The sequence below is a fragment of the Garra rufa genome, chromosome 7 (assembly GCF_049309525.1).
Source record: "Garra rufa chromosome 7, GarRuf1.0, whole genome shotgun sequence".
NCBI classification, from domain to species: domain Eukaryota; kingdom Metazoa; phylum Chordata; class Actinopteri; order Cypriniformes; family Cyprinidae; genus Garra; species Garra rufa.
The window spans coordinates 9,328,669-9,347,786 of NC_133367.1; positions in this window are offsets into that span (position 1 = coordinate 9,328,669).

Consider the following 19,118-nt stretch of genomic DNA (forward strand, 5'->3'; position numbering starts at 1 on the left):
AGACTGTTTTCCACTGATTAAAGATCTTTAATGTTTCTAATCTCAATACAGAACAAGGTAACACTTTACAATAAGGTTCATTAGTTAAACATTAGTTAATGTATTAACTAACATGAACTAACCATGAGCAATACATTTGTTACTGTATTTACTAATCTTTATTAACGTTAGTTAACAGAAATACAGTTGTTCATTGTTTGTTCATGTTAGTTCACACTGCATTAACTAATGTTAACAAGATTTTAATAATGCATTAGTAAATGTTGAAATTAACATTAACAAAGAATAATAAATGCTGTATAAGTGCAGTTCATTATTAGTTCATGTTAACTAATGTGGTTAACTAATGTTAACTAAAGAACCTTATTGTAAAGTTTTACCCAGAACAATCATAAAGTAGGTCCTTCATTTCACTCCGTGGTAAGCTTTCTATTATCTACACTACCTAATGACATGATACTTACTACTTCACTACAGACATAAAGATTGCATTTATGAATATTACATGCATTTGTCATAAAGTGTTTTGGGTCACAGACAAGTGTTTGAGGCAGAAAATTAAAAAAATAGCATTTTTTTTAAGCAGACTTCCCGCGATTGCTGACAGGTATCTGAGGTTATTGTCTATCAATTAAAAATCACTTTGATTTGAAACACACAGATCTCTAAAAGGTTACCTACTCATTAACTCTTAAATGTTATATTTTTTTCCGTCCACAAGCAAAGCTGTCTTAAATCTCTCTTGTTTTCCTCTTTTTTTGTTGAATTTAACTGTCATCACTCAGGCTTGTAAACTACAACAAATCATTTTTGTTTTTGATGCATTATGACTACACTGTAAAACATGAAAAGTTGACTTAAGATTTCAAGGCAACTTGCTGCACAGCTTTTTTGAGTTTACTCAACTTTGGTTCAACTTAGTTGTTCAGTCAACTTAAGTCACTGAGTAAAGTCACATGACTCTTTTTTGTTCAGCTAACACATTTTTCGTAGTTAAAAAGACTTGAAATGCCTTTTTAATGTCTCTTAATAAATTATGGTCTAAACGTTTTTGTTTGTTTTTTTCTGTGAGTTTTATGGGCAAAGAGGTTTTGTCCTAGTTAGCACCTACACAATGTTATAAAATACAACTATAACTGCAGGCTTCAAATTTAGCTTATTATCTTGAATGTAGAAAGAAATACAAACAAGATAAAATAACAGCATTACTTCCTAACAGAAAAAAAAATGACACTAAATAAAATAAAATAAATCCTGGAAAAATAAAAACTGAAGATGCAATCAGCATTAACATTTTTAAACAAACAAACAATAAATAAAAAATAGAACAAATACAAATGAAATACAAATAAAACAAAATACAAATAAAATGGCACAAAAGATTCTGAAAAGATGAAAAAATAAACACACAATAGGCAAAAATAAATAAATAAAAATGACATTGTAAAACATTATTCACATTTCAACAATTCAGTGTAATAATCCTTTAACATTTTGACATTAAGATGCTAATATTTTTTTAAATTTAAAATATGCTCACACCACGATTTCATTGTTCACCGCAAGAGTTTACTTTTCAGCGACTTCACCTTTGTAGAGCAATAAGTGCCTACTTTCATAACGCCAACAATTGTTCACATTTTCAAACATACAACAATCCCTTTGAATGTTTCTGATTTGAACATTAAGATGCTAATATATGTTTAACTTAAAAGATGCACAAGCAAGATTCCAACGTTCACAGCACCAGTTTAGTTTTTTTTTAAGGGACTGTACCTTTGTAGAGCAGTGAGTGCCCGCTTCAATGAACACCTTCATAATTACCTCAAACGTATATTTGAGTTTTTTAGGGTCTTTAAAATCCAAGGTGAAGATAAAGCCAAACAGGTTAGAAACAGCAGATTGTAGGTCTGAAACACTTCCTCCAAAACAACATCAAAGTTGGTAAAGGTAGGCAGTGTGCTAGTGGCCATATCACCGTCGGTTATAACAAGACGTCAGATTTTCATCCTTTGGTCTGTCTGTCTGCTGGAGATGTGTCCTAATGAAACAACAAATACATCATTATCAGCTCATCTAAGTTTGAAGTAACTTTTTTCTATAGAATATATAGAATATCTATATATATATATATATATATCTTATTGTCACATCCCCGGACTTTCATGTTGGTTTCTCCCATTCTCCCCCGCAGTTCAGTGTGTTTGGTTCCTCCTTCATTGTCTCCACCTGGATGTGTAATCAGTCTGTGTATTTAAGGTGTGTGTTTTCCCCTGTACTCTTGTCGGTCTTTAATGTTATATGGATGTTTTCCCCTGGTGTTCCTGTGTCTGCCTGTATTCCATTGGATTTATTAAATATACGTCTTTTATTTACGTCGTTGTTCATGTGTTCCTGCCTGCATCGTGACAGAAAGACTGACCGAAACAGTTTTTTTTTTGCGTATTCCACCCCGTTTTGTTTATCATTCAGTTTTTCAGTCTTTTTGTTTCCGTAGTGTTTTCCCCCATGGATTCCTTCCTCCGTCCTGAATTCATCCTCCTCCGGCTGAAGCAGGGGGATTTACCGCTCGAGGGTTACACATTCATGTTCCAACTTGTAGCAAACACCACCAGCTACCCGGACGACGCACTCTGTACGTTCTATGACGCTAGCCTCAACGTGTCGTGCAGAGCGCCGTCGTCCGAGGATGGCCCTCGAGCGGATTTCGCCGCATTTGTGGAGTGGACACTGGCGAGAAACAGACCCGCGTTCCCCGCCTGTTCCAAGGAGCATCTCGCCAGTGCCACTCCGGAACCAGAGCCCAGCCAGCCACCCCGACTGACGGATTATGAGCCCATCGTAGACGGAAAGCCCGAGCCCGGAGCGACAGCAGTGTGGAGCGCCGATGGGGTCATATCATCCGACCAGGTGCGAGAGCCGCCCACTACATCTGCGACGGTGGAGTGCTGCGTCGAGCAAGTAGGGGCGGTAGAGAGCCCCGCCCACTGCACCATCACTGAGGGTGAGCTGGAACAAGATTTTGGGGATGTAATTGACTGTGTCATGGAAATACCTATCTGCCTGGACTTCCCACCCACCCTCCCTCTTCTGCCTAGTCCTGAATCTCCGCTGGTTCCGCCCAGCCTTCCTGAATCCCCATTGTCGACTGTCTGTCCCCTTGCTCACCCTCAGTCCACCATCTGTGCGGTGGGTTCGCCGCAGGTCTGCCAGTCTCCATCGGTGTCATGGCTGGAGGATCCCTCACCATCGCCTCCAGCCTCAGAGTCCTGGACTCCGCCTCGGCCCTCGGACCCTGCGGCTCCACCCCGGCTCTCTGCTCCCTCGTCTCCGCCGTCGCCCGTCGATCCACCAGCTCCACCGGGCACCATCGTCCCTCCGGCTCCGCCCTGGTCAGTCGTTGCCCCACCTTCGCCTCTGGACTCTACTCCTCCGGCTGTGCCTCGTCGCGCCGTCCCACCGGCTCTGTGGACCTCCTCCCTCCCGCGGGCACAGCCACGGTCCTCTGTCGCTCCGGCTCCGCCGCGGATCTCCGGATCTCCATCTCCGCCTTGGTCGCCAGAGCCTTGGGTTCCGTCTCCGCCTCGGGCTCTCCCACCACCTGCTCCGCCTCCGTCGGTCGGCCCCTTGGAGTCGTCAGCCCTACCTCCACCATGGCTCCTCCCTCCATCGGCTCCACCGTGGGAATACATCTTGGCTGCGTTCTGGGTCCCACCTGGCTCCTCCTGCTCCAGCCCATTCCTGTCACATCCTTGGCTCCTCCCTCCGTCACCACCCTGGACTCCATCTTGTGCCCTCCTCCCGGGAGTCCGTCCTCCGCCGAAACCCCCTCCTAAGACTGTTTGTTGTTTCCTGTTTGTCGGCGTGAGGACACGCCTTCCGGGAGGGGGAGGTAATGTCACATCCCCGGACTTTCATGTTGGTTTCTCCCATTCTCCCCCGCAGTTCAGTGTGTGTTTGGTTCCTCCTTCATTGTCTCCACCTGGATGTGTAATCAGTCTGTGTATTTAAGGTGTGTGTTTTCCCCTGTACTCTTGTCGGTCTTTAATGTTATATGGATGTTTTCCCCTGGTGTTCCTGTGTCTGCCTGTATTCCGTTGGATTTATATAATATACGTCTTTTATTTACGTCGTTGTTCGTGTGTTCCTGCCTGCATCGAGACACTTATATCTTATATCTATATAATATAATAGTTTAAGTGTGAGTGGTTTATGAGTTTTTATATATATTGCTTATCCTACATGTAGAACAATATATTTTGTACATTAATAAGTTTTAAATCCTATTGACCTACATTAAATGAACAAAACATATCTGCAGAAGAATTAATGAAACATACTCACAGACATGTTTTAGACAGTGCAGGAGGATCTTCACGGAGAAACAAAGGGGGACATTCCAGAACTGCTTGCTTTCTGTGATTCACAATATTTGAGTCTGAAAAATGGGTACCAAATAAGAATAATTGATTAAGAGATGTCATGTAGTGTTATTTATTTTATCTTACCTCCACCCCAAAATGAAAATTGTGTCATTAGTCACTTACACTGTTGTTCTAAACCTGTAAACCTTTTGTTCGTCCTCAGGAGATATTTTTGATGAAATCTGACAGCTCTCTGTCCCTTCCATAGACAGCAAAGTAATTAACACGATCAACGTCCAGAACTGCTTTTGTGGTCAGGTGACATACTGCAAAATATGAACCGGAGGAGACAAATTGTTGAATTAATTTGTTATGTTTGTTTTCTTTGCATACAAAAGTACTCTGGGAGCTTTGTAAAAGTACAGATGAACTCCTGATGTCACATGCATTATTTGACCAATCTCCTTGTTACGTTTCTGGACACTGATAAGGAAGCACAGAGAGCTTTAATAAGATCTAATTAAAAAAAAACAAGGACGAACAAAGCTTTGACAGATTTGGAAGGACATGGGGGTAAGTGATTAATTACAACATTTTTATTGTGGGGTGGAGTAACCATTTAACTTCTGATTGTTGTGTGCCAAAGCACAGGACCTTATGAGTTTACATCTATAAATGACATGTAAATTATATGTATATGTAACAAAAAATCTACTAATGAGTCAATGAATCCACTAATTTAGAAGGCATTTAATAAATACTTTCAATCTCTGTAGCATTGTGTTACTCTAAATTCAGCATTTAGTTTTATCAGCCCATGTTCACTTGAGAAATACACAATCGGTTTCCTCCTGCAAACAGTGAGACAATGCTATTTCCTGCAATTAAAGGGCTCTGATAAATCATACAGTCTAGAGGTTACACATGATTGTCATCGTTGGTAATGCGTTTGGACTCATTTCCTATTTGATGAAAGAAAAATCAGGTTATATAAAATTGTTCAACAGACAAAAACGCTAAAAATAACCTCAATTATAAAAGCTATACCACAGCTAAATACTTCCCATTACATTTACCTCATTAGGAAAAGACAGGGCAGGCCATTGTTCCAGCACCGCAAACAACATTGTCCACTTTATCATGCTTTTTCTGTAATGTAATAAACAACACGATTAGTTTTTATGTTAAGACTATATCACAAAATCGCACACTATTTCTGATAAATGTGGTAAATAAAGCCAGGATAGCCAACGATGGTTAATTGATCACACTAATGTTTTACAAACATTTTAACAATATAATAAATATAATCAAATGAATAAAGCTACTTACTTTAAACAATGAAGTCTGTCGTTATCATGTGCTCGAACATTATTTCCGATAACTGTTGTACATAAAATCAAGATTGTACTCCAGGAAGTTAGATTTGCAAAAAAGAAATATGTGATTATGATATTTTCTTTTTGATGAGAATGTTCATGCAAACCAGGTCAAAACACACAAGTGTACATTTTACTGGCATTAAAAACTCTAACAGTAGATATATTTGCATATGGAGAACAATGTTTAATGCTGACACTGATGTTTTACAAACACTTTAACAACATAGTAAATATAATAAAACGAATAAAGATACTTCAAACGATGAAGTTTGAAAGGTTGATGAAGTTTGTCGTGATCTCGTTCTGCACGTTTGACATTATTTCTCTCTTAAATCTCTCTTGTTTTCCTCTTTTTTTGTTGAATTTAACTGTCATCCCAACAAAGGATTATTTTGTTGATGCATTATGACTATATGAATATCAAAGATATTTAACTTTTCTTTTTTCTCCGGGTGTGTGTTCAGGGTTCCCTTCCGGAGGGAACTCTACGCTGCGTCCTGGTGGACACTATGGGAACTGCCTTCAGCGTGACCGGCTCTGAAGCTCTTATAGAACAACGACAATGAACTTTGACATTGGCTGGCGCCAGCCTATGACATCATCACAAGGCGCCTACCAGTATAAAGGGGCGCTTGTGAATACACCAACCATCTTTTTGTCCTTCAGACTGACCTTGCTCTAACCGTGAGTAGAATGATGATTCCTAGAGTAAACAGTTCAGGAAGTGTGCGGAATCCGTGTCAGAGAAATCTGACACCAGATGACGTGCACAACCTATTTGTTATGTGTTTGGGAGAGCATGCGTGCTCTGTTCTTGAGAGTGCAGAGCACGTTCATTGTGAGAGTTTCTCTCTAAGGAAACTCCGCTCTCGTTGTCCCTTTTCCCGAGGGAATTGGGACATTTATCTGCCCTGCGCGGCTTGGGTCTCGTTGCAGCCGAGGCTGCACGGAGAACAAGCCCGCGGCGGTTACAGATGAAGCGCGTTCACGAGTTGAGAGATGTGTAATCTCTCACGCTCGTCAGCCGCGAACGAGGGCGAGCTGCGGGCGAAGGATGTATTGTTCTCTGACATCCTTTGATACAGCAGCAAGTGCTCTACTGGTTTTAAGCCAGGTGAGCAGGATGTGGCTGTTATGGGCGAAAAAGTTATTTTCTGAGCTCTCACAGCCTGCCTGCCTGCCCCGCGTATGATTAGCTGTTGTCTGTAATGAACCGCGCTGCGGTCTGCTTTGATCTGCGTTCAAAGCACGTGCAGGGGGAGGTTGCTCATAGCAGTTTATATGGGCAATTTCTCCCTGGCCATAACAGACCAGTCCCCACGTGCATCCCATTCCTTCCTGATCAATATAAATTAGTGGTGGGCCGTTATCGGCGTTAATTTGCTGCGTTAACGTGAGACTCTTAACGGGCGATAAAAAAAATATAATTAAATATAAATATATAAATATAGTTAATCTATTCTCAAAGTTGTGTTGGGAGCTGGGTCTAAACTACGCAAGATATGATGACTTTCACCTTGATATTTTAGCGCGGATGACATATACCTAGTAGAATTGCACTGTAGGGGGCGAGAACGAGTTTTCAACTTCTGTGAAATTACCACATCAAATGAGACGTGCAAACATGGATGCAGCTATGAAGCCGCTTCAGGGCAGGTGCGTTGCTAGAGACTTTACTGGGGCACGTGAGTTATAATTTACTTTGATAATCCTGAAATAAAGACATTAAACTATATGCAACAAGTGAATTGACGCTTCTAAAAGCAACGCAGTTTAATGGAAGACTATGCATGCAGAAATCCATGCCCGTGCGCGTCTGTGTATTTAACGGCAGCGCACACGTCGTGCAGCCTTTTGCGCAGAAGTACTTGGTTACACAAGTTTGTATAGGTAATTATGTTGTAAATGCAATTGTCAAGCAGTTTGTGATGCATTTTGGAAACAGGAGATGAGCGCCTGATCTAATGCGCCACCTGGCCCGTTCTTGAAGACTTACTTTTAGTCATTATTTGGGTAGCACACATATTCTGAATGCCTTCAGCAGAATTCAAATTAGCCATTTTAATCTAGATTAATCTAGATTAATTCCAAGATTTAATCTAGATTAATTCCAAGATTTAATCTAGATTAATTCCAAGATTTAATCTAGATTAATTCCAAGATTTAATCTAGATTAAAAAAATATATCTATGCCCACCCCTAATATAAATAGATCGGGAGGGCATGGGATAAACCAAATTCAGCCCGCTCTCATCTATATCAGCATGTTAATTATGCTGGTGCAGAGTGAGTGCGTGAGTATGGCAGGCCGTCGATGCCATCGCCTAAAAAAAGGGGGTGGCGTCGACGCTGAGGGCATACGCGGCAGGGGGTCAGGCTGGTGCTACCTGCACACAGTGGCAGTGTTGCAGGCGTACCAGGCTGATCTGCTGGAGGATGAAGACCCGTGGAGATGGCTGAGCTGTTTCACATCACAGACATTGGGGAGAGACAGAAGTGCTTTCTCCTCAATGCTGCAGTTTCGCCTTCCGAATTATTCTGTACATCCGTTGAGACGGATTCAGGGAGGGGGAGTCGTGCTCAGAGGCTACTAGATCCCTTAAATCTTTTTGGATCTCTTGGGTCTGTTATTCCTCACCTTCATCCCCACCCAAACGCAGGGGGAGCCTGGCCCCTCCTGGCCTGCGGGCCCGAGGTAGGACCAGGCGGTTTGTGTGGCCACTCGAGACCCCCCTCCTGGGAGGGGTAGGTCTCAGAGGAGATGTGATGCGTGGTATAGGAGAGAGGATCGTAGGGAAACAATCCTCTCCCTTCCCCCTCACTATCGTTCGGCCGCCTGCCCTTTTTCCCCATAACACTCTGGGGCTGGGCTGATGTTAGATTGATAAACTCAATCTTTTGGCCCGATACATGAACTGACATATATGTGGGTGTGTATATATGTATTGTTTGTCTACCAGCTCCGCTTGGGTGAGACTTTAGTATTTGAGCTCCATATTGAGCTTCTATGGTCCCTAAGTGTCGAGTGTAGCCAGACCTTCCCTCGTTTGTGAGGTAGTGTACTGAGACCTCCACTCGTAAATAACTCCGGTAGGGGTTAAGCGTTGTCAGGCTTCCTCTCATTCTGGAGAGTTATCCTTTGAAGCCTCCGCTATGTTTAGAGCTCGGTTTGGACATCATTATACATTCGTATACTTATGTTAAAGGAAATTAAGGCCCCACTATGAGTTTTTGTTACTTTTACTACAATGTAATCAGGCCTCCTCTCACTGAAAGTTGTTCTGTTATAACCTTCACCTTACTTAAGGTTCGCTTTAGGCCAATTTCTCATAGTTTCATCTCGAGCAGTTCTTTTTAGCTTGAAGGCTCCTTTGAGCCTCGCTAATTTGCTTTAAGCATAAGAAATGAGTGTAGTTAGGTCTTCCCTTGGTTAGAAACCCTGTGTTAGACCTCCACTCATCAGAGTCTTTGATAAATCTCTGTATACGCTAGAAGCCCTGCTCAGATGATATCCTTAGTTTGCAGGCTTTCTTTAAGAGAAAGTGAGTCTCGCTAACTACCCTGGGGCTTAGTGTAGTCAGGTCTCCCCTCCTTTAGTGAGTGTGCTGTCTAGACCTCCACTTCTAGATTTCCTGTCACGGTAGAGCGATGTCAGGCCTCTTCAATATCGCTGCTGAAGCCTCCGCTCTCTGAAACTCTACTGAGGCGGTTTATTTTTGCTGAGCATAATTAACTGCCTCTAGGTGTGAGTGTAGTCAGGTCCCTTCCCTTTGAGTATTTGTACATAAAAGTGAGACCACCACTCTTAGGAGTTTCCCCTTTCAGAGCGAATTGTTCAGAGTGTTGTTAGGCCTCCTCTCGATTTAGAGAGTCTTTCTGCTAAAAGCCTCTGCTCCTCAGAACTCCGCTTAGTATGAAGGCTTGCTCTAGAGCCTCATTACTTCTTTAGCGTTGAGTGTAGTTAGGTCTCCTCTCATTTGAGAATCGCTGTGTAGAGACCTCCACTCCTGAGAGTTCTTCCCTTGAGACAGAGTGTCGGGAGCCTCCACTCTCCATAAGCTCCGCTTGTAGACCCATTCTCACAATGTAAAGTTGTTAGGCCTTGCTTAGGCCTCGCTAAATTATTCTTGGTATTGTGCTAAAGCCCCTCTGCCAAGATTGAGTGTTGTTAGGCTCTTTTCTCTCTTTAGAGATTCATTCTTTGTAGCCTCCACTATATAGAGTCCTTTATGTGGACTCTTAAGGTGAGTTTTGGTACTTCCTAGCGTTGAGTGTAGTCAGGTCTCCCCTCAACTGAGGGTCATCGTGTTGAGACCTCCACTCTTTAGAGCTTGTCTACTGGATCGAGCGTCGCCAGGCTCCCTCTCATTCGAGTATTTCTGGTGAAGCCTCCGTTCTCCAGAAATTTAGGCCTCTTGTGAGCAATCTATTACCATTATAAACATAGGTTCCCACGCTGAGCCTTGGGCACCTCTTCAAGTGTTGGGTTCTTTCTTAAAAACCTATACGGTGTGGGTTACGCAGTCTCTTCGTTTCCATTTTCGGGTTGGTTCTAAAAACCTCTGGTTTTTCCAACTCCAATCAAGGTAACACTGACTACGTTTACATGGACACCAGTAATCTAATTAATGACCTTATTCTGAATAAGACAATAATATGATTAAGCTGTTTACATGAGTTGCTTTTAGAATATTCCTTTCATGTTCCCGTTTTACATGTTATAGTACATAGATCGATTAATGACACTCATCATTGCGTCCACACGCGACGCTATCAGTTCATCTTCCTTATAGACTTTTGGATGTTTGGGTTTTAATTTTCCAAAAGCTTGAAGTGGCACTGGACATATGCAACAAATATTTTAGAATGTGTGAGTTAAAATTTGCCGTGGTCGCATTTGTGCGAGTGCGTGCTGTGCTGCTCCAAAGCGTCTGATCCATACAGCGAGCGTTTCAGAGCCAGTCAGTTTTTAGGACAAAAAAAAAGAAGAAAAAAAAAAAAAAAAACACGCAAGCACAGTCACCGAAAGCCAGTTTAGTTTTACTTTTTTTGTTTGTTTTCATTTTGAAAACCCTGTTATCTTTGCCGTTTACCTCACATTACGCTTTGGAGGCTTTCTTTTATTATTTTTTTTATTAATTATTTTGATTGCTCAGTGTTTGCGCGCCCTGTAATAAATTGTTTAGTCGGCATATAACAGCATGTGATGGAGTCCATGCCTCGTCTTATTAGTTTTTGTTAATAAATGCTATATAAGCTAGTTTTAATTTATTTTTGTTATGCTGTTTAATTAAAAATAACAAATCCATCTTTTAAGAATTTGTTTTAATCTTAAAATTGCTAGGTGTAGCCTTATATATGCAAGCAAAACCAAGATCATGAATTCGATAGTAAAAGTAAAAAGCATCCTAAGACATTCCAATAGCGGAAATCCCGTTCACAAAATTAAAATAAATACTTACAAATTATACTAATGAAAAAGGGGGTTGAATGTTAAAAACGTTTCCATAAAACTAAAAATTATGATAACAAACTAGGCTATTTATCAGCAATGAGCATTGATTAAGCCCATGTTGTAGCAAAATATAAATAAATAAAAATGAAACCAAAGCGCAACCAACTGAGAGCGTTATGCCGCGTTCCAGACAACCCGTTACCCGTGTTTCAAAACTTCTACCCGTGAAAGTGCACTGGAACGGCACTCAAACCCGTGAATTCCCACCCGTGAACTCGTACTAGACCGACGAGGTACTCCCAGTTCCGAGTTCTGACATGACATAGCCCGAGAAACAACAATAAAGCCTCTAGGGGTGCTGTGTTCAGTGGCACACGGTGGAAAAATTGAGTTTAGGACAATGTAACGTTGCAATCAAATTATTAATACTATAAAAATAATAAATGCTTGGCGTGACTTGCCTGGAACGCTACAAAGTCCTGAGTCGTGGTTTGAACACGTGATTTACGAGCTCAAAAACCTGCCTGGAACGCAGCATTAGTGTGTATCCTGTCACAAAATGTGGCGAAAAGTCCTACACAAGGGGAATAGTCTGATTAAGGTGTGTACATGTCTTCCATAATGCGACTAAAATAGGAATACTCCACCTGTCTTAATTCGATTTGTGTTTACTCCGATTATGACTTTAGTCGGATTAAATTAATCAAAAATCTCAGTTTACATGGTTGCTTCTTAATCAGAGTATTGTCTTAATCGCGTTAAAATCGGAATATTGTTGTCCATGTAAACGTACTCACTGTTACTAGGGTTGAGTGTCGCTAGGCTCCCTTTCGTTTAGAGAGTCTTCTTGCGGAAGCCTCCACTTTCCAGAAACTCCACACAGGTAGTTCTGTTGTTTAGGCTGTTGAGCCTCACTGATTACCTCCAGTGTTGAGTGTAGCTAGGTCATGAGACCTCCACTCTTAGAGTTATTTTCCTGAACAAGCACAGAGTGTTGCCCGGCTTCCTCTCGTTTAGAGAATCTTTCTGGAGCCTCCGCTCTTCAGAACCCCCACTTAGTATGAAGGCTTAGTGATAAGATTCACTACTTTCTGTAGCGGTGAGTGTAGTTAGGCCTACTCTCGCTTAGAAGAATCAGGCCTCCACTCCTAGGAGTTCCGTGCTTGGGTAGCCGAGCTAGCCATGACGTCGGCCCAAGCGATTCTTGCTGGTAGTGGGGAGTGAGGTTCCTTCTTGACTCCTCATTCAGTCAGTTGTTCACTTACTCCTCAGCATGGCAGCGTTGGTATTGACGTTCCCATAGTGTCCACCAGGACGCAGCGTAGAGTTCCCTCCGGAAGGGAACGTCTAGGTTACGTATGTAACCCTGCTTCCCTGAGGACAGGGAACGACACGCTGCGTCTCGTAGCCATGCTTCGGGCCCCACTTACGTCTCCATCAGACAAAAAGATGGTTGGTGTATTCACAAGCGCCCCTTTATACTGGTAGGCGCCTTGAGATGATGTCATAGGCTGGCGCCAGCCAATGTTAAAGTTCATTGTCGTTGTTCTATAAGAGCTTCAGAGCCAGTCACGCTGAAGGCAGTTCCTATAGTGTCCACCAGGTCGCAGCGTCTCGTTCCCTGTCCTCAGGGAACCAGGGTTACGTACGTAACCTAGATGTTTGTGTGTGAGTTGTGTTCACTCCTCACTGCCGTATGTGTGCACTTGGACAATAGCAGACACTCATGACTTCTTCATTACGAGTGTTTGTTCCTATACGCCTTATTCAGCCCGCTGCCATTTTGAATCGAAAACGAGGCTGTGAGGGATAGTAGTCCAGCAGCGCCCACTGTGGCGCATTGTTGCGTACCGGGATGTAGATCGTATAGCCGTAAAATAATAGGTTATTTCACATTTTTCCACAGGACAAAGAGCTCCAGAAAACGTGGATTGTTCGACAGGACATATAACCTAACTTTCAGGTAACAATATTGCATTTTTTTGAGAAAATTACTGTGGAAAGACTGCTAATTTCTAATGGGAGCATGTTTATCTTCCTTTAAACGCTTACACAGAGTTTTTCAAATGATGTTATATAGATTAAAATGCTTAATGGTTTGTGTTAAGAGCCTGCAGCTAGGTCATAAGCGTCTTCCCGACCTTTATTATGAAATTAAGATAAACATGACATTTTCCTTGTCTAAAGCAAGACAGAAACAAAAAAATAATGTTCTGAATATCATTTTGCGATTTTAAAAGGGGTTGACATCAAACACTACATGGCAAACTAATAAATAAATGTTATCTTTTGATCGCTTTGCATAAAAATAAACTTTCAACCCACTGTTTTTTGTATGACTTAACATGTTGTCTGAAAGAGGCTTACGATCTAACTGCTGGCTCTTAACACAAACTATTAAACATGTTAATCTTTAAAACATCATTTAAAAAGAATATCTTTTTTCATTTACAATCGCAAGGTTTTCTTTTCGTGAGGTCTTAGAGTCCAGGTAAACACAGACGGAGCTGAACCCTCCTCAAGCGTCCTAATTCCAGTCAGTGTTTTTGAAAAACAATCCTGAGTAAAATGTTGAGCACTTTTTTGTTCTTTGTAATCTATACAAAATGGAGATATTTAGTTTAGTTGTTGTAGTAGTACATAACATGTTAGCTCTGCGTAAACGTTTAAAGGAAGATAAACAAGCTCGCATTATAAATTAGCAATTAGCCAACCGGCTAGTTTCCACAGTCATTTTCTTAAATAAATGCAATGTTGTTACCTGAAAGTTAGGTCCTATGTCCTGTCGAACTTTAATAATACACATTTTCTGAAGTTCTTTGTCCTGTGGAAATTTGTGAAATTATATTTTCTCTTTATTTTTATGACTAAACAATCTACATCCCGTTACGCAACAATATGCCACAGTGGGCGCTGCTGGACTGCTATCCCTCTCAGCCTCGTTTTCGATTCAAAATGGCGGCTGGCTGAATAAGGCGTATAGGTCTGTGAGCTGGGACTCAAACTCGGGACACCTGACGCACAACAGTGCCAATGTAATTGAACATTTTAAGACTAACAACACTGTTCTGTTCTCGTTTTTAACATCATTCACAGTTTACTTATGGTTTTGTATACTTATTAACTATGTGCTGTTATTGTCATTAAGACAATAGTCATTAATAATTTCAGCTTTGTTGAGCACACCCTAAACATAGTCCAACCTCAGCGAAATTTGGTTTGTTTCCATTTCTCATTAAGGAGAGTTGACTGAAGATTTCAAAAGTCCAAAACTAAAAGCCTGACCCCATAGAGTCCCCCACATAACAAATCCCAGTTTAACCCCTGCAGACACATTTTGACTGATGGACGCATCAGTTTTAGTTCTTGTAAGCTGCAGTGCTTTGCTTATCCGCTTTCCTTTTGTTATTCAGATTCTGATGCAGGATTTTGAGGACAGTGGTAAAGAAAGGAATGGAGAGATGAGCAAAATATCAGAATGAATTACATTGAGAGTAAATAAATCAGCTGTGGTATTTGTCATTTAAAATTAAATTACATAAAAACATTGTTATAAATGTTGAATAAGAGTACAGAAAGACATACATTATAAAGACTCTAAATTCATTGGTCAGTCTAATATTTCCTTAAATGCAGGATTTAAAATACATGAATTATAGCTAAATTTTTGTTTGTACAATGATAAAAAAAAATAATTATTTCACCTCTAAATAAAAGGTAAAGTGCTGTTTTGTCTTTTTCAAACCCACATTAGTTCATGAGTTACAGTCTCAGTTTTTCTCTTTTAATAGACATTAGATTTAAAACTATTGTATGGAGAGGAGAAAGCATTATATTCCTGTCCAGTTGGTGGCAGTAATGCACTAGATCTGTTATTAATCTTTGATTTTCTCCAAGATGGAGTGGTATCATGTGACAAACATCAATCGTGTTGATCAAACAGGTGTTTAACAGCGATCACAAACCGAAAGTGTTTTAAAGACTCCTGGGTTCTGTTCCTACAGCACAAGATCGTCTGAACTATTTAAAGTAAGTTTGAATACTTTCACGATTAAAGTTATTTAGGAGAATGATGAACCGATTTCATAGCTTTATGTAAGAGTGTTTTATTAAGTTATAACTTATACTTGTCGCCAAAGTAACAAACGACCGAGAGACAGATATTTTGTTTTGAGAAAGATATTTCTAAAACAATCCGTTTACATACAACGCATGTTAAAACATTAATTCTGAAATAATGTAGTATTAAGAATAATTCAAAAAGGTTTATTCCCCTTTTAACATTTTAAGACGTGAGAAAAGTATCCTGTGGTCAAACCTGTCTTTCCGGAAAGGGAGGTTGAAAAACCCGAGCAACAAAAAAACAAACAAACAAAAAAAAAAAAAAAAAATTGCTGCATAGAAGGCGAGTGCAGGGGCGGACTGGCCATCGGGAGAACCGAGACAATTCCCGGTGGCCTGGCAGCCAATTTGGTCCCCTGCCATTTTTTTATTTATATTTATTTTGTTTCTGTTGCCCGTCGAATGTACTGAAGTGATTATTTCCAAATTCGCCATTCAATAATAATACTCTAATAAATCGTAATCCGGTTCGTCTTGACTGACAACGCAATTCGCCACGCGCACGTTCCGCCCATCCGCGCGTCCGTCAAAAGAATGCAAGACTCGAGAATGGAGCGCCCAGGTGGAGCAGAGAGTCGAAACTGTACTGTTCAGTACTTCATTTACAGGTCTGATACATCTGTAAACAGTTTTGGCATAACTTGTATGCCAAATGACATAACTTGTAAAGAGTAGGAACTTAGCAGACAAATATTCACATTGTTTTAAAACACATTTAGAGGGAGCTAAGGCTAACAACAATACAATCCTTTCAAAAATTAACCATTTTTCACTAAAAAAACAAAAACCATTGTTACTATAGTTAAACTATGGTAACCACAACGGTTTTGCTACACTTTAGCAGTCGTTTTTGTAGTAAAACACTGGTTATACAAATTGTAATCAAAATGCCAAAAAAAAAAAAAAAAAAAAACATGGTTACTACTATACTTTTACAATAGGCCTAATTAAACCATGGTTAATTTTCCTAAGGACAAAACATGACCCATGATAATGCAAAAAAAAAAAAAAAAAAAAAAAAAATCAGTACTAGGATTTTTCTAAAGATATATTCAAGATGTAGCTATTATTGTAGGCCAACAGATCTGACATTTAGGCAAGATAAAACAATAGCACATGGTCCTAATGTAATACTTACATTTTTATAAAAAGGTAAATGGAAGTTCAAGAGATAATCTTTAATTATTTTGTATGGCACCAGCCAGTAGATTATACTTTTTTATGTGATAATAATAATGGCTTTCCAAAAAGAAAAATATTGTCCATGGTTTCAGAATTTGTTGTGGGTTTTTGGGATGGCCCAGACGAGTGTGAGATTTCCCGGCCTGAAATTTTGTCCCAGTTCGCCCCTGGGCTAATGTGCATGTAAAAAAAAAATTGTGAATGATCTGAAGAGATTATGTCAAAAAATGACATGATTTTTATATATAACTCAAACATTCAGCACTAGTTATTTTTCTTCATCCTTTATTTCTCTGAGCTATCCTGATATTGATCTCAGTGACACATTGTCATGTTCAGGTCATGATGAGCATCTGATGGTCTTCAGAGACACAAAGATCCCAGTGTTGAGCAGTTTATCTGCAGTATGTCAGAGGAGCGAGGAAAGGACTCTCCGTCTGAGATGAGTCTCTCACACAAACAGAGGTAAGACTGAGTCTGTTTTCAGAGAAAGAAAGAACACTTTTCAACAAGGACTGTTTTCTCTCACCATTGTCATGTCAAATGCTTTAAACAACAGACTAGAACTTCCTATATATGTTTTTAGATTGCCACCGGTTAAAAACATCTTGAAACTCAAGTGTCTAATATACAGGAATATTTAGTCTTGTTAAATATGTTTGATTTATCATATATGATCAGTCCTGTACAACCCCAGAATTAAAATGTTTTATTTTGTTTTCAGGTTGCACATTTAGTGGGTAGAAAATGTAAATAATATGGAAACTTAAACAAGTCAAAATAATCATCAAAGTTTATACAACACAAGTTGGCAGTGCCAGGCCTGTAGGGTTGTGGGACTCTAGGTAGGATAATGAAAATAGGCCCCTAGTGTAAAAACTGTCATAGCAAATTGACGATTAAAGAGAAAGCACATAAAATAACAATTTCAGTTTTTTAAATGTAAACGTGTAACACATCCATAATTCATCCATTATTCCATTAATGTAGAAATATTTGAACAGAAGTGCAGATGAGCTTGAAAAATTAAAATAAAGAGATAAATATGAAACTCAAATGCGTTTTGTCAGGAAGGATGGGGGATAGATAATTATTCAGGCCTGATCCTAGACACGTTCAGATTTGGCAGACACTCCATTGTGTATTTTTGTGTTTGTGCTCTGTTGAGTATATGAGTTTCCCTCATATAACGAGTGTCTGTCTGTGATCATGGGCATCATTGCATTTATAAAACAGGTACTAATACTACAGCAATAAATATTATGTACAGCAGTCAGAACATTTTTTTTTTTTTTCAGCTCTGGAAAGATACTGTTTGAATTTCATTTCTACTAAACATTCACTTTGATCTCTCTATCATTCTTTCATTTCAAATGTATTAAAAATAGCATTGATGTGTAACAAGACTTCATTACGTTATGAGAGACAATATCTAGTGAATTCCAAAATCTGAACTGTAACAAGAAAGGTTTTCAGATGAACCTTTTTCTTTATTTGCCAAATAACACTAAGTTTGTTGTCTGTTTGTAGGTCTCCACAATTTGGCCAAAAATGTTGTTTTTCTATATCAGTATGATTACTAATAATTCTGATTATTGTTATTATTAAACAAAAAACTTTAAACAAAATAATAATTATTGATATTGATTACTATTAATAAATTTTACAGAAAACTGCAGTGTGTCGTGTTAACAAGTAGGAGTTATAGTGTTTAGAAAGGTCTGGGGATCTATAATAAAATATTGTGATTAAAAATCTTAGACAGTAATTTCTTAATTTTTGTAAGGAAATCACATGCATCTGAGATTAAAAAAAAAACACACACACTGGATAAAAACTTAGAGAGAAGTATTATTTTCCAGCAGAGGTTGGGGGGGGGGGGGGCGGAGTACATGAGATATTTACATGTGGAATGAGAGTAAATTCAATATATCCATAAGTCTTTATGGATATACGAGGAAAACAGCGGCCTTCTGGCTGACGACTGGAAAAATATTGAAAAATATTGCCACAACATGCGGGGCGAAGGAAACCCGGCAGGAGCACAGTAGGTTCACCACCTGATCGCGGAAAGGCGTAGTGGGAACCTTGGGCACATAGCCGGGCCGGGGTCTCAGGATCACGTGAGAATCACCGGGCCCGAATTCTAGGCACGCTTCGCTGACAGAGAAAGCTTGTAGGTTCCCTACCCTCTTGATGGAAGCCAGGGCCGTCAGGAGCGCTGTCTTAATTGACAGAAATTTCAGCTCGACTGAGGCGAGTGGCTCGAATGGGGTGTCCCGCAGGCCCTGAAGGGCGACGGAGAGGACCCAAGAGGGTATGAAGTGTGGTCTTGGAGGATTAATCCTTCTGGCACCTCTGAGGAACCTCACGACCAGTGGGTGCTTACCTAGGGATGTTCCATCTACTGCATCGTGGTACGCTGCGATAGCGGCGACATACACTTTGAGAGTCGAAGGGGACAGCCTGCGCTCCCGCTTCTCCTGCAGAAAGGAAAGCACTACTGCAATCGTTCATCTCTGTGGTTCCTCTCTGCGAGAGGAGCACCAATCAGCAAACAGACCCCATCTCAGTGTGTAAGCCTGCCTGGTAGAGGGAGCTCGGGTCTGAGTG